The following is a 12738-nucleotide window of genomic DNA, read 5'->3' on the forward strand; positions in this document are numbered from 1 at the left end:
CAGCCATACTGACCTAGAACCATGAAATGTTCTAGGAACTTGTCCCTAATTTGTACAAGGGTAAGACCCTGACCTAAATATCGAAGTCTTCTTCACAAGGGTTTGACCGGCGATACTAATAATCTACATGGTGAAAAGCAGAAACAAACCTGTAAAGAGGAAATGTTTATTACAGTTATAAGTGAATGGAGTTCAGGATGTGGCTCAGATGATGGAGAACTTGCCCGGAGAGCAGGAAGTGTGGGTTCCATTCCAATAGCAGACAAACCAGGTGTGCTCAGAAGGATCAGAAATTCAAGGTCATCCTTAGCTATAGAGAAAGACTGAGGCCCCGCCTGTCTCAATAACAAAGGGTAAATAAAAGATGGAGTAGCCAGCATTAGCGTTCCACACCTGTGACTCTAGTACTCAGGCCCCTCTCCACACCTGTGACTCTAGCACTCAGGCCCCACCCCACACCTGTGACTCTAGCACTCAGGTCCCGCCCCACATCTGTGACTCTGGCACTCAGGCCTCGCCCCACAGCTGTGACTTTAGCACTCAGGCCCTGCCCCACATCTGTGACTCTAGTACCCAGGCCCTGCCCCACACCTGTGACCCTAGCACTCAGGCTCCTCCCCACAGCTGTGACTCTAGCACTCAGGCCCCGCCCCACACCTGTGACTCTAGCACTCAGGCCCCACCCCACACCTGTGACCCTAGCACTCAGGCCCCGCCCCACACCTGTGATCTAGCACTCAGGCTCCTCCCCACAGCTGTGACTCTAGCACTCAGGCTCCTCCCCACAGCTGTGACTCTAGCACTCAGGCTCCTCCCCACAGCTGTGACTCTGGCACTCAGGCCCTGCCCCACACCTGTGACTCTAGTACCCAGGCCCCGCCCCACACCTGTGACCCTAGCACTCAGGCTCCTCCCCACAGCTGTGACTCTAGCACTCAGGCCCCAACCCACACCTGTGACCCTAGCACTCAGGCCCCGCCCCACACCTGTGACTCTAGCACTCAGGCTCCTCCCCACACCTGTGACTCTAGCACTCAGGCTCCTCCCCACACCTGTGACTCTAGCACTCAGGCCCCGCCCCACACCTGTGATTCTAGCACTCAGGCTTCTCCCCACACCTGTGACTCTAGCACTCAGGCTCCTCCCCACACCTGTGACACTAGCACTCAGGCCCCGGGGATTAGAATCAGAGTTTCCAGGTTGTTTCACTTTTCCTATTGCAGGAACCAGTGGCAGCTGGTCACATCTCATTCACATCCAGGAAGCAGACAGCAATGAATGAATGAATGAATACTTCTGCTTATGTTTCTCTTTTTTTTCATACAGTCCAGTGTCCCAACTCAGTGCCATCCATAGCAGGTAGGTCATCCTACCTCAAGTAACCTAACCAAGATTACTTGTCACAGGCATGCCCAGAGGTCCATCTCCCGGTGACTTCCTGAAGTTAACAATTGGAACATCACAGATATCATCGTCAGTGGGTCTGAGCTCAGTTTAGCCTACCGGAGACCCTGCCTCAAAACAAAATAAAACAAGGAAACCATACAAATACAGCCAGACATCTTGGCTTCTCAAGATGCTGAGCATGGGGGCCGGAGAGTGGTTAAGAGCACTGACTGCTCTTCCAGTAGGCCCTGAGTTCAATTCCCAGCAACCACATGGGAATTATAGCCATCTATAATGGGATCCTATGTCCTCTTTTGGTGTGTCTGAAAACAGCTACTCATATATATGAAAAAAAAACTTTTTTAAAAAGATGAGTATTCTCTTCTTCGTCTAGCAGGAAGCTAGTGACTGTTAGGCGACCAGGATCCACCAAACCCTGGTAAGGCTCACCCCTAGATGACTGAAAAGCCAAGAGAGGAGCTAGAGAGATGGCTCAGCTTGCAAGAGCACTGACTGCTCTTCTGAAGGTCCTGAGTTCAAATCCCAGCAACCACATGGTGGCTCACAACCATCTGTAATGAGATCTGATGCCCTTTTCTGATGTGTCTGAAGACAGCTACAGTAAATAAATAAATAAATCTTAAAAAAATAAAAAAAGAAAAGAAAAAAGAAAAGCCAAGAGAGGCTTCAGGCAGCAAAAGAAGTCTCTGTTCCTGGGAGTCAGCTGTGCCATGTCACCCTCAATGATATCCCACTCAGGCACGCACCACGCTGCTTACCCATGAACAACTGCCATTTGGTTCTGCATACCAGAGCACTGTTAGGTCCATCCTGCATGCCAACCAACTCTGTAAGCATCACTAGGCTTGCTTTAGCCACTGTCTGTTGCTGTAAAGAGATACTATGACCAAGGCAGCTTATAAAAGAAACCATGTAACGGGGGCTTGTTTACAGTGTCGAAGGGGGAGTCTATGGCTGTCATGGCAGGGACCAGGGCTGCATGCACGGGAGCAGTGACTGAGAGCTTACATCTTATCTGCAGGTAGCAGAGAGGAGAAAGGGGAAGAGACAGAAAGACAGAGAGAAAGAGACAGGGCCTAGCATGGGCTTTTGAAATTTCAAAGCCCACCCCCAGTGACACGCCTTCCCCAACAAGGCCACACCTCTTAATCCTTCCTAAGCACTTCAACCAACTGGGAACCAAACATTCAACTACAGGAGCCTGTGTGGGCCATTCTTATTCAAACCACCCACGAGAATGTCCTTTTGGAACAGCATTGCTCCCATCCAAAAGAAACCCTGTCCCTGTTAGACTTACCCTTCCCTTGGTCCTCTGACCCAACCAGCCCTAAATGGTGCATTTACCAATTGTATGAATGGCACCATGTGACATTGGCTCTTTTGTTCCTGGCCTTTCTGACTTGTGAGGTATTTTTGCCCGATGACCCCCAGTTCTTGCCAGATCCCTAGGTACTCTGAGTAACACCTGCTGAACACCTCAACTCACAGCTCCCTATCAGGGGCTCTGGTGGGCGTGGGTGAGGGAAGGGTTGGGGTTAGATGGAGACTGGGCGGCAGTTCGGGGTTTGATCAGGGAGCCTGAGATGCCTATGAGAGAGGCACATCCATCCAGCTGTCCCTGGCCTGGTCTGGAACTGGCTTGAGTTGCCGTTACTTGATCCTCGTGCCTAAGCCAGGACTCATACTGTCCCCACTCGGGCAGTGTGAGTCACTGGATGGGTATCTCTTCACACCTGTGTGCCAGTCTGGGATCAGGGGCTGGGCAAAGGAACTGAGCAAGCACCTGCAACGGCAAGGGCCGGCAGGGGAGGTCCCACGCACCCCAGGGCAGACTCCCTGTCTCCATTGGTTTTTGTTTTCCTGTGAAGGGTATCCTTTCTCAAGTGGACTCTAAGAAGAGTCCACTCTGTGGCTCGGGCTGGAACACCTGCTAAGAGACACTATTGTCATATCTAGCAGTGGTGGCCCCTGTTTCAATTCCTTTAATCAGCTGGCAGGACAGGTGCTTTCCCCCATCCCACAATGTGGTTACAGAGACATGAAGCCAGCCAGCTTGCCTGTAAAATCTCACTGCCGGAAGGTTAGAAGCTGAAGGCTAGCCTTGGCTACATGAGGCTATGTGACAAAGGAAAAGAAAACCACATGTATAAATAAAGAGAGTGTGAGAAAGAGAGAGAGAGAGAGAGAGAGAGAGAGAGAGAGAGAGAGAGAGAAAGAAAGAAAGAAAGAAAGAAAGAAAGAAAGAAAGAAAGAAAGAAAGAAAGAAAGAAAAAGAAGCAAGCAAGCAAGCCAGGCCCAGGAAAGTGATAGGATATGTTGGGTACAGCCTCAGGGCAGGGGATGCTGGACAAAGCTGAGTTTGAAAATAACGTGCCTGCGCTCCTGACCAAGGCCAAGGAGGAAGCAGGCTGCAGGGGCACACAAAATGGCCATGGGCCATCAGTTGGGAACTCCCCTCATGAGTACTGCCTGTAAAGTATGTTGGTGCTGTGTGACAGGGAGTTGGGGGACATTCTGGGTATGGAGAGAGGGTCCCTCAGCACCCTGTTTTGGAGCCTTGTTTCGTAGCTGAACCCCCTTTTGCGGGCGAGTGACAGAACTCAACCGACTTCAGCACAAGGGAGAATGTACTAGTCCGTGGAGTCGAGCAATCTCCGGCCAGCTTGCAGGTCCAGCTCGCTCCCGGGATTTTTCCAGTCAAAGCCTGCTGTATCACTTTCCCTTGGCCATGAGCTTCCTGTGTGCCTTCCATTCTTGGGTAGTCAGTCACCTGATAGTGGCAGAGGTGGCTGCCCCCTGGGTGTTGTTCCCTCCAGCCGAGAGCACAAGAAGAACTGCCTTATATTAACGACCCCAGTTAAACCGGAAGTGAATACCTGCTGCCCCGCCCACGGAGTCATTACCTACCAACCTGAACCAGTTGGGTAAGAGGGAGGAATGAACTGTTCTGATTGGTTAGGACTGAGCCAGGTGGGTGCCCTTGGATGAGCAGGAAGCCGATTGTTTTACTTGAACCACCTGTCCCGAGGGTGGAGAAGGTTTGATTCCCAGTAGAGATTCAGGGTCCTGAGACTAGAAGAAGGGGGGATGGTGGGTGGACAGGTTCCAGGCAATGGCAGCTTCAGGGAGAGCAGTGGGTTCGCCAGCCTCTGTCATACCTGTCCATCTGAGCCTGAGCAGACCGCTTTCCTTCTCTGAGCCTCAGTTTCCCTATCAGAACAGAGACATTTCAGAGCTCTCCCAGGTCTGAACTCCTAAGGCCAGCTGGTTGTGCAACCCAGCAGTCCAGCCTCCCAGTGTGTCAGGTCTGAGCTGGGGGCCGGGAACTTGACCCTAGGATGAGCCTGGGACCTGCACCTGGCCTCCGGTCTCCGCCCATCCCACAGGGTACAGCCTGTGATGAGGAAGGAGATTTCTGAGGACGGCTTTGCACATCCCTAGCGTTCTTCAGTTAAAACCGCCTCCAAACAACATGATCTCATCCCTGGGGAAGGAAGGCTGAGGGGGGGGGGAGGGGTGGACGAGCTGACTGCCAGCAGTTGACACAGTTTGTGACTAAACCATTTCCCCATGGGAGGCAGGGAGAGATGTCCACATTCTCAAAGATAATCTAAGAGTTTGGTGGAGAATGACATAAAGAATAGAGGAGGCGCCTCCTTTTCCAGCTTTGGGGAGGCTTCATGGTGTGTCTCCAGGGGGTCCAAACCAGGTATGTTCTAACCAATGATTTACAGTGAACTCAGCCCCAATGTAACGCAGGTCATTAACATCCCTCAAACATTGAGGGGGAAGCCTAGTCAGCCCCTTAAGTGGCCCGTCCCTCCTGTATTCCTGGGCTCATTTAAATGCCCATACATTAATTTGGAAGGATAGGGTTGCGGGAAGCCTGTCGCCGCACCATCTGCTCCACGTTTGTCACGGCCGCATTACATAAGAGGAAAGACATTTTTTCAAGAATGCTACTGCATTTAGTAATTGGATCGCCGGGAGAGGAACCAGGCCCAGGCATTTGGCACTGCGATTCAAAGATGCCACAGGCTTCTCTCCTGGGTGTGCCCTCCCTAGATTCCAGGCAGTGTTGGCAGACACCTGCGTGCAGCCTGGGTCTGGGAAGCAGGCCCAGAGCCCTTGCCCCGCCTTCCACTCTCTCCCTGTTTCTCCTGTTACATCCCTGCTTGCTCTCCAGTATTAGCAATATCCAACTGACCTTGCTCCACCAGTCCCGATTTCCATGACCGGGTCACCAGCCTACATGCCCTGTAAATGAGCAAAAGAAAATGAAGTCCCGGATTCCCGTCCAGAGCATGGCCCAAGGGTGACGGGTGAGGTTCAGGCTCCAGGGCCTGTGGTGAACAGTGACAAGAGACAGCTGCTTTATATAAAGCCTTTCTGATACAAAGTGGGTACCAGGCTTGCGATCATTTTCCTCTCCCCTCTAGTAGATTCAAAAGTGCTGAGGAGGTGGGCCTGCAGGATCAGAGCTGGCTGTGTGCACAGGTCTCAGCTCAGAACATCTAATGCCCCTCATCTGACTGCCACAGTGCAAAATGACCCTCGAATCAACATTTTATTTTAACTAAATAATTGATTGACTTTTGTTTTTGTTTTTGAGGCAGAGTCTTGCTCAGTAGCCCAGGCTGGCCCAGAACTCACTTTTAACACAGGCTAGCAGTTCTCTCATGGCAACTCACCTGCCTAAGCCTCCTGGGTACTGGGATCACACCCAGCTGAGTCAATGTGTTAAAAATCCGTTCATGGAAAAGGTATGGCTTGGTTTGAAAAATCTAAACACCTTGCGGTGGCCAGTTTACATTTTCATAAAGCCCACAAGGAGGGGTCTGACCCAACACTGTCCCCATTCCTGGGGGCTCTGGGCCAAGTTACTCTGTCACTGAAGCACATCAGCTGAGAGTTGGGGCCATGGGCTGACCAGGCAAAAGTCATATGACCTCAGACAGGGGCCGTTATTCCTTTAAAGTTTTGAAATTACATTGAGAGAGAGAGAGCTAACACATGCATTTGTCACGGTTCAGGCGTGATGGTCAGAGGCTAACACTCAGAGGTTATTCTTTCCTTCTGCCATGTGAGTCCTGGGGATCCAACTCAGACTGTGAGGGTTGGCAGCAAGCACCTTTACCTCCTAAGCCATCTTGTTGGCCCTTAAATATGGATCTTTCTGTTTCTGTCTCTGCCTTCTCTCGTAGGGGCGAGAGGTCACACTGAAGCTCTGGCACTTGTTCTGTTTGTTCTTTCACCGTCTCTTAAGTGAAAGCAGATAAGACGCCAGGGCTGAGGGTGGCCACGCCACAGGCAGGAAGTTGTACCTGCATCAGGTGTGGCTGTGGTTATCTCCTGTGGTCCTGAGCAATGCCCCCCACGCCTCTGTTCATGTTTTCTTCACCTGTAGCGGCTGAGAGTTAGAGGTGTCATTCTGAAGGAAAGCCCTTCTGTCTGGGCCAAGTTATGGCTGCCTCAGGGCCTTTGCATGTCAGTCACCTTTGTTCCCTAGACGCTGGTTCTTTTTATGCGTCTCTGCCTTTTCATTCAGCTTGACTGGCTGAGGGGGCCCTCCCTCCCTAGCCCAGGAAGAGCAGCCCTGACCTGCATACCCTTTCTTCTCTGACGCTGTTGTCTTATTCTAGAGGCTGGTCTCCCCTGGCCATGGTTGTGTTCCCAGTATCCGGACCATTATGTGGCACATGCTGAAGGAGAGGGCAGGAGGAAAGGAAGGAGGGAGGGAGAGAGGGAGGGAGAAAGGATAGAAGAAGGGAACGTTTTTACTCCTGTGGCCACATTGTGATAGACACCTGGGGAAGGGAAGGTCACCAGCCAAGAAGGGGACAGGAAGGAAGGAAGGAAGGGAGGGACCCCGGCTTTCTGTTTCTACACCTCCCGTGCCCCAGTACCAGCACAGGTGGCAACAGAACAGACAAGCAGGCCACCAGCCCACAGGCCACCCAGATAGGGTCAACTTCAGAGGGTCACAACATGAGCCAGCCAGGCAGGCAGTAAGGGAGACTGTTTACAGGGGCTGCTGGCCATCACCATGACAACTGGGCAGCCTACAGCAGCTTCCTGCATCACCAAGGACGCAAGTTTGCTGCAGACTGGGAAGTGAGGGCAGTAGCTGGCAGGGAGGGGCCACAGACACGCATGGTGGGGCAAGATGTTCTCATTCCTTACAGTGCTCTAGAGTGTGTGTGTGTGTGTGTGTGTGTGTGTGGTGTATATGTGCCTGTATGAGTGTGCTTGTATGTCTATATCTGTGCTTGTGTGAGTATATTTCTGTGTGTATCTATGTGTGTCTGTGTGCCTGTGTGAGTGTGTTTGTATGTCTGCGTGTGTGTGTGTTTCTGTGTGTGTCTGTGTGTCTGTGTATGCATGTGGGTCTGTGTGTGTCTCTGAGTGTGTATGTGTTTGTGTCTCTCTGTAGCCAGGGTGTCTGGGTGTCAGCTTGGCTACTCCTGTGCTCTGGCGTCTTGAGCAAATGACTTAACCTCTCTGTGCCTATTTCCCTCCACATAAAGCAAGGATGGCCAGTAGTGGCACCCTAAGGCTCCTGTGGGGACCCCATGGCACTGGACCGTAGCTTACATTGTGCCCCCTGTGTCCATTTTAGTTTTGTTTTTGGAGACAGAATTTTACTAAGCAACTCAGGCTGTCCTCGAACTCTCCGTCCTTCTGGCTCAACCTCTGGAGAGTTGATGTCACTGGTGTGTGCCACCAAGCTTGGCTCTCTTTAGTTCTTTGTGTGAGGGTGGCCATGCATATGTGTGCATGTGTGTGCATGTGTGTGCATGTGTGTGCATGTGGGGGTCAGAGTGTGTCTTCACATCAGGTGTCTTCCTTGCTTCCTTAGTTGTTCCTTATGTGGTGTGTGTGTCTGCATATGTGTGTGTGTGCATGTAAAATTAGGTTTACTTATCTTGTACGCATGAGTGTTTCCCCCTACTTGTGTATGTGTACCACATGCCGGGTGCCCACAGAGACCAGAAGAGGCCATCATATCCTGAAACACTCCAAACCATGTGGATGTTTGGAATTGAGCCCAGGTCTCTGTGAGAACAACCAATGCTCTAAGCCACTGAACCATGTCTCTAATCCTCCACCTTAATTTTCAAGACAGATCCTCTGACTGGGCTCTCTGATTGGTTGGCGGTTGAGCTCCCTTGGGGTCCTATAGTCTGCTTCCCCAGCCCTTAACTTTGATCTGACTTTCTTATGTAGGTGCTGGGGATTTGAACTCAGGTCCTCATGCTTGTCAGCAGGTGCTTCCCAGATGAACCATCTGCCCTCAGCCTTGCTCTTCACTTTTCTAGATGGACTTACATTTGGCTTGAGGCTAGGGGCAGTAGGGTACTCCTCATTTCAAGGAGCCTCACTCTCCGGCTTCTCTCATCCTTTTGGCAAACATCTATTGAACACCTACTGTGTGTCAGGCAGGGTTCCAGAGGCCAGCACAGCAGTGAGACAGAAACCAAGGTAGGGTGACATTAAAAGTGATTGAAGGGAGCGTGCAGAGTGCTATTAGATCATTTCAGACTGCATCGACTTCCAGGGAAGAAAGCAGGCAGGGGCGGGGCCGGGCGGGGTGGGGAGACAGCGATGCTTATGGGTGGTGATGGAGCTAGACAACTCAGTGGCCTTTATGTATCTGCGAGCAAGCACAGTCAGACATGCCTATTTACCACACACCTATGTGTATTCGGGATCTTTTGGTTGTGACTGATACTCAAAAACACATGGATATCTTTAAACTGTTGGGCATGGTGGGTCATATCTAGTACTGGTCCTTGGATGGCAGAGGCAGCAATTCGTAACTACCTATTGAGTTTGAAGCCAGCCTAGGCAACTTGAAACTAAGTCACAAACCAACAGATGCACAGAAACAATGGAGCTGGAACAATTTAGAGTACTGGCTGCTCTTCCAGAACACCCAGGTTCAGTTCCCAGCACTCACATAGTGGCTCACAACCATCTGTAACTCCAGTTCCAAGGGATCTGATGCCTTCTTCTGACCTCCACAGACATGACTATGTGTGATGCACAGAATAACATTCAGGCAAATTAGCCGGGCATGGTGGCGCACGCCTTTATTTATTTATTTTTTTCCATTTTTTATTAGGTATTTAGCTCATTTACATTTCCAATGCTATACCAAAAGTCCCCCATACCCACCCACCCCCACTCCCCTACCCACCCACTCCCCCTTTTTGGCCCTGGCGTTCCCCTGTACTGGGGCATATAAAGTTTGCGTGTCCAATGGGCCTCTCTTTCCAGTGATGGCCGACTAGGCCATCTTTTGATACATATGCAGCTAGAGTCAAGAGCTCCGGGGTACTGGTTAGTTCATAATGTTGTTCCACCTATAGGGTTGCAGATCCCTTTAGCTCCTTGGGTACTTTCTCTAGCTCCTCCATTGGGAGCCCTGTGATCCATCCGTTAGCTGACTGTGAGCATCCACTTCTGTGTTTGCTAGGCCCCGGCATAGTCTCACAAGAGACAGCTACATCTGGGTCCTTTCGATAAAATCTTGCTAGTGTATGCAATGGTGTCAGCGTTTGGATGCTGATTATGGGGTGGATCCCTGGATATGGCAGTCTCTACATGGTCCATCCTTTCATCTCAGCTCCAAATGCGCACGCCTTTAATCCCAGCACTTGGGAGGCAGAGGCAGGAAGATTTCTGAGTTCGAGGCCAGCCTGGTCTACAGAGTGAGTTCCAGGACAGCCAGGGCTACACAGAGAAACCCTGTCTCGAAAAACTAAAAACCAAAAACCAAACAAAACAACCATTCAGGCAAATTGCCAATATGCATAAAAGTACATACAATTATTAACAAACAATTTAAAAAGATTTACTCATTTTTATTTATATGTATAGGTGTGTGCTTCTGTGAGCTTCTGTGATCCACATGTGTCCAGGTATCCTCAAAAGCCAGAGGACATCTGCTGCCCTGGAACTGGAGTTACAAGTGGGTGCTGGGAATCGAACCCTGGTCCTCTGGAACAGCAGCCAGTGCTCTTAACTGCTGATCCATCTCTCTAGCTGCTAAAGATAGGGTCTTACATAGCCCAGGCTGGCCTTGAACTTACTATTAAGCAGAGAATGGTCCTGAACTACTACTACTACTACTACTTCTTCTTCTTCTTCTTCTTTTTTTTTTTTTTTTTTTTTTTTTGACTGCCTCTGCCTCCCGAGTGCTGGGATTAAAGGCGTGTGCCACCAACGCCTGGCGGTCCTAAACTTCTGATCTCTCTGTTTCTGTCTTCCTGGTGCTGGGATTCCAGGCATGGGGGGACTGAGCCCAGAGCTTCACACTTTCCTCCTTAATATCATCACCCTGTCCTCTGATGCTGGTATTTGGTTCTCCGGAGGCTTTTGTGCTGGCACTGATGACTCTGAAAGTACCATTGACATCGATGTTAGTGATCTGGAGTTCCCTGGGTCTTCTGTGCGTTTGTTGATGAATCTGAGACAGACACATCACTCATGTCACACTGGCTGAGTCCCGGGAGGGAGACGGGCCTGCTTCCAGCACCTTAGCTAGAAGCACATGACCAGAATCCAAACACAGCAGAGCACATTTTGTTCCTTTGAGAGGAGACAGCCTGGCCATGGCGGTGCACACCTTTACCCTAGCAGAGACAGACGGGAGCTCTGCATTAGAGGCTAGCCTGGTCTACAGAACTAGTGCTCTGCATTAGAGGCTAGCCTGGTCTATAGAACTAGTGCTCTGCATTAGAGGCTAGCCTGGTCTACAGAACTAGTGCTCTGCATTAGAGGCTAGCCTGGTCTACAGAACTAGTGCTCTGCATTAGAGGCTAGCCTGGTCTACAGAACTAGTGCTCTGCATTAGAGGCTAGTCTGGTCTACAGAACTAGTGCTCTGCATTAGAGGCTAGTCTGGTCTACAGAACTAGTTCCAGTACAGTCTGAGTGCCACAGAGAAGCTTTGTCTTGGAAAGAACGAAAACTGGAAGAAGAAGAAGGAGGAGGAGGAGGAGGAGGAGGAGGAGGAGGAGGAGGAGGAGGAGGAGGAGGAGGAGGAGGAGGAGGAGGAGGAGGAGGAGGAGAAGAAGAAGAAGAAGAAGAAGAAGAAGAAGAAGAAGAAGAAGAAGAAGAAGAAGAAGAAGAAGAAGAAGAAGAAGAAGAGGAAGAAAAAAAGACAAAACATTGAGCAGGGTGTAGTTGTTCCTACTTGATATTACTGCACTTGGAAGCTGAGGCAGGAGGATCAAAAGTTCAAGTCCAGCTACTCGGTAAGTGTGAGATCTGAATGGGCTACAAGGTACCCTGCCTCAAAACAGAACAAGAGACAGGAACCCAAACCCAAACATCAGGAACTGGGATGTGGCTGGGGGTGGAGGTGGGTTTTTTTTGGGGGGGGGGGAGGGGAGTAGAGCACTTGCTAACATGTGTGAAGCCTGGGGTTCCATCCCTACCGCCTAGGCAATAAAGAAAGAGACAAGAGTCCAGGCTGATCACGTGTCAGGACTCTTGTTTTTCTTATGACCACTCGAGGGGGAGGAGACCTCTGCTTATTCAATCAAGCGCGTCCAAGGTCTTGCTGTGTGACCTCAACAAGTGTTCCTATGATTCAAGCCTCGGTTTCCCCACCAATAAATGACAGACATGGCGCTGCCTGCCCACAAGGGTGAAACGAGGGATAGGACGTTGATAAGGTAGGTTTCAGAGCGGGGATGGCGAGAACTGATGAAAGTGAGGTGTTATCATGGCTCTGCTTTTGAGGGAAGGAGGGGTCTGCAGCTCCCGGCAGCCCTTGGCAGCACCTTCATCCATCTTCTGCCAGACGCCAGGCCCTGGCGCTCCTGTCCAGGCAGCACTTAAGGAGTCGCTCCCAAGTTTCTCTTTTAATTTTCATTATGTAAATTCCACGTTTCCTGGAATTGGGATCTTGACTGTCTGCACTCCTTCGGAAATTGAGTCAGCAAAGGGCCTCATTTATATTAATCGGGCCTAGAGTCTGACTCGAGGAGTCCAGACAAGGATGGATGGCAGCAATTGCCCTCCGAGCCACGCAGGCGATCCTCGTGTGCTGCCAACGGGGCAGCTGCCTCTGACTTGAGGCTGAGACTCAGAATGAGGGACTCCTCCCGTGGCCTAGGTTCCAGCCATCACAGCCCATGGTTTGGAGAGAGCTGGAGGCAGTTTACCTTGTCAGAGGCAACTTGATGGACTCCCCGGCCTCTCCGACTTCTGACCCTACCCTTCCCCTCATCCATCCCTGCAGCCACACTGGCTTGCTTCACAGAGCATTCCTGCCTCAGGACCTTTGCACTTGCTGGACTCTGCCCTAGGCTGTTCTCCC

At 50.9% G+C, this 12738-nt stretch overlaps 1 long non-coding RNA gene across 2 annotated transcripts; it reads right to left on the reverse strand.

Annotated features, from left to right (window-relative positions):
• Positions 1 to 152: 152 nt before the first annotated feature.
• Gm39984 lies at positions 153 to 4875 on the reverse strand. 2 transcript variants are annotated; one of them, XR_866968.1, is made up of 3 exons: positions 4178 to 4875; positions 2166 to 2274; positions 153 to 335 (listed from the first exon to the last, which is right to left on the reverse strand). It is a non-coding gene; the product is annotated as a predicted gene, 39984 (long non-coding RNA). The 2 variants fall into 2 exon arrangements; XR_866969.1 differs by lacking the exon at positions 153 to 335 and having other exon boundaries at positions 2079 to 2274; positions 4178 to 4479; positions 4566 to 4875.

The sequence above is a fragment of the Mus musculus genome, chromosome 2, assembly GCF_000001635.26.
Source record: "Mus musculus strain C57BL/6J chromosome 2, GRCm38.p6 C57BL/6J".
In the NCBI taxonomy this organism is placed as follows: domain Eukaryota; kingdom Metazoa; phylum Chordata; class Mammalia; order Rodentia; family Muridae; genus Mus; species Mus musculus.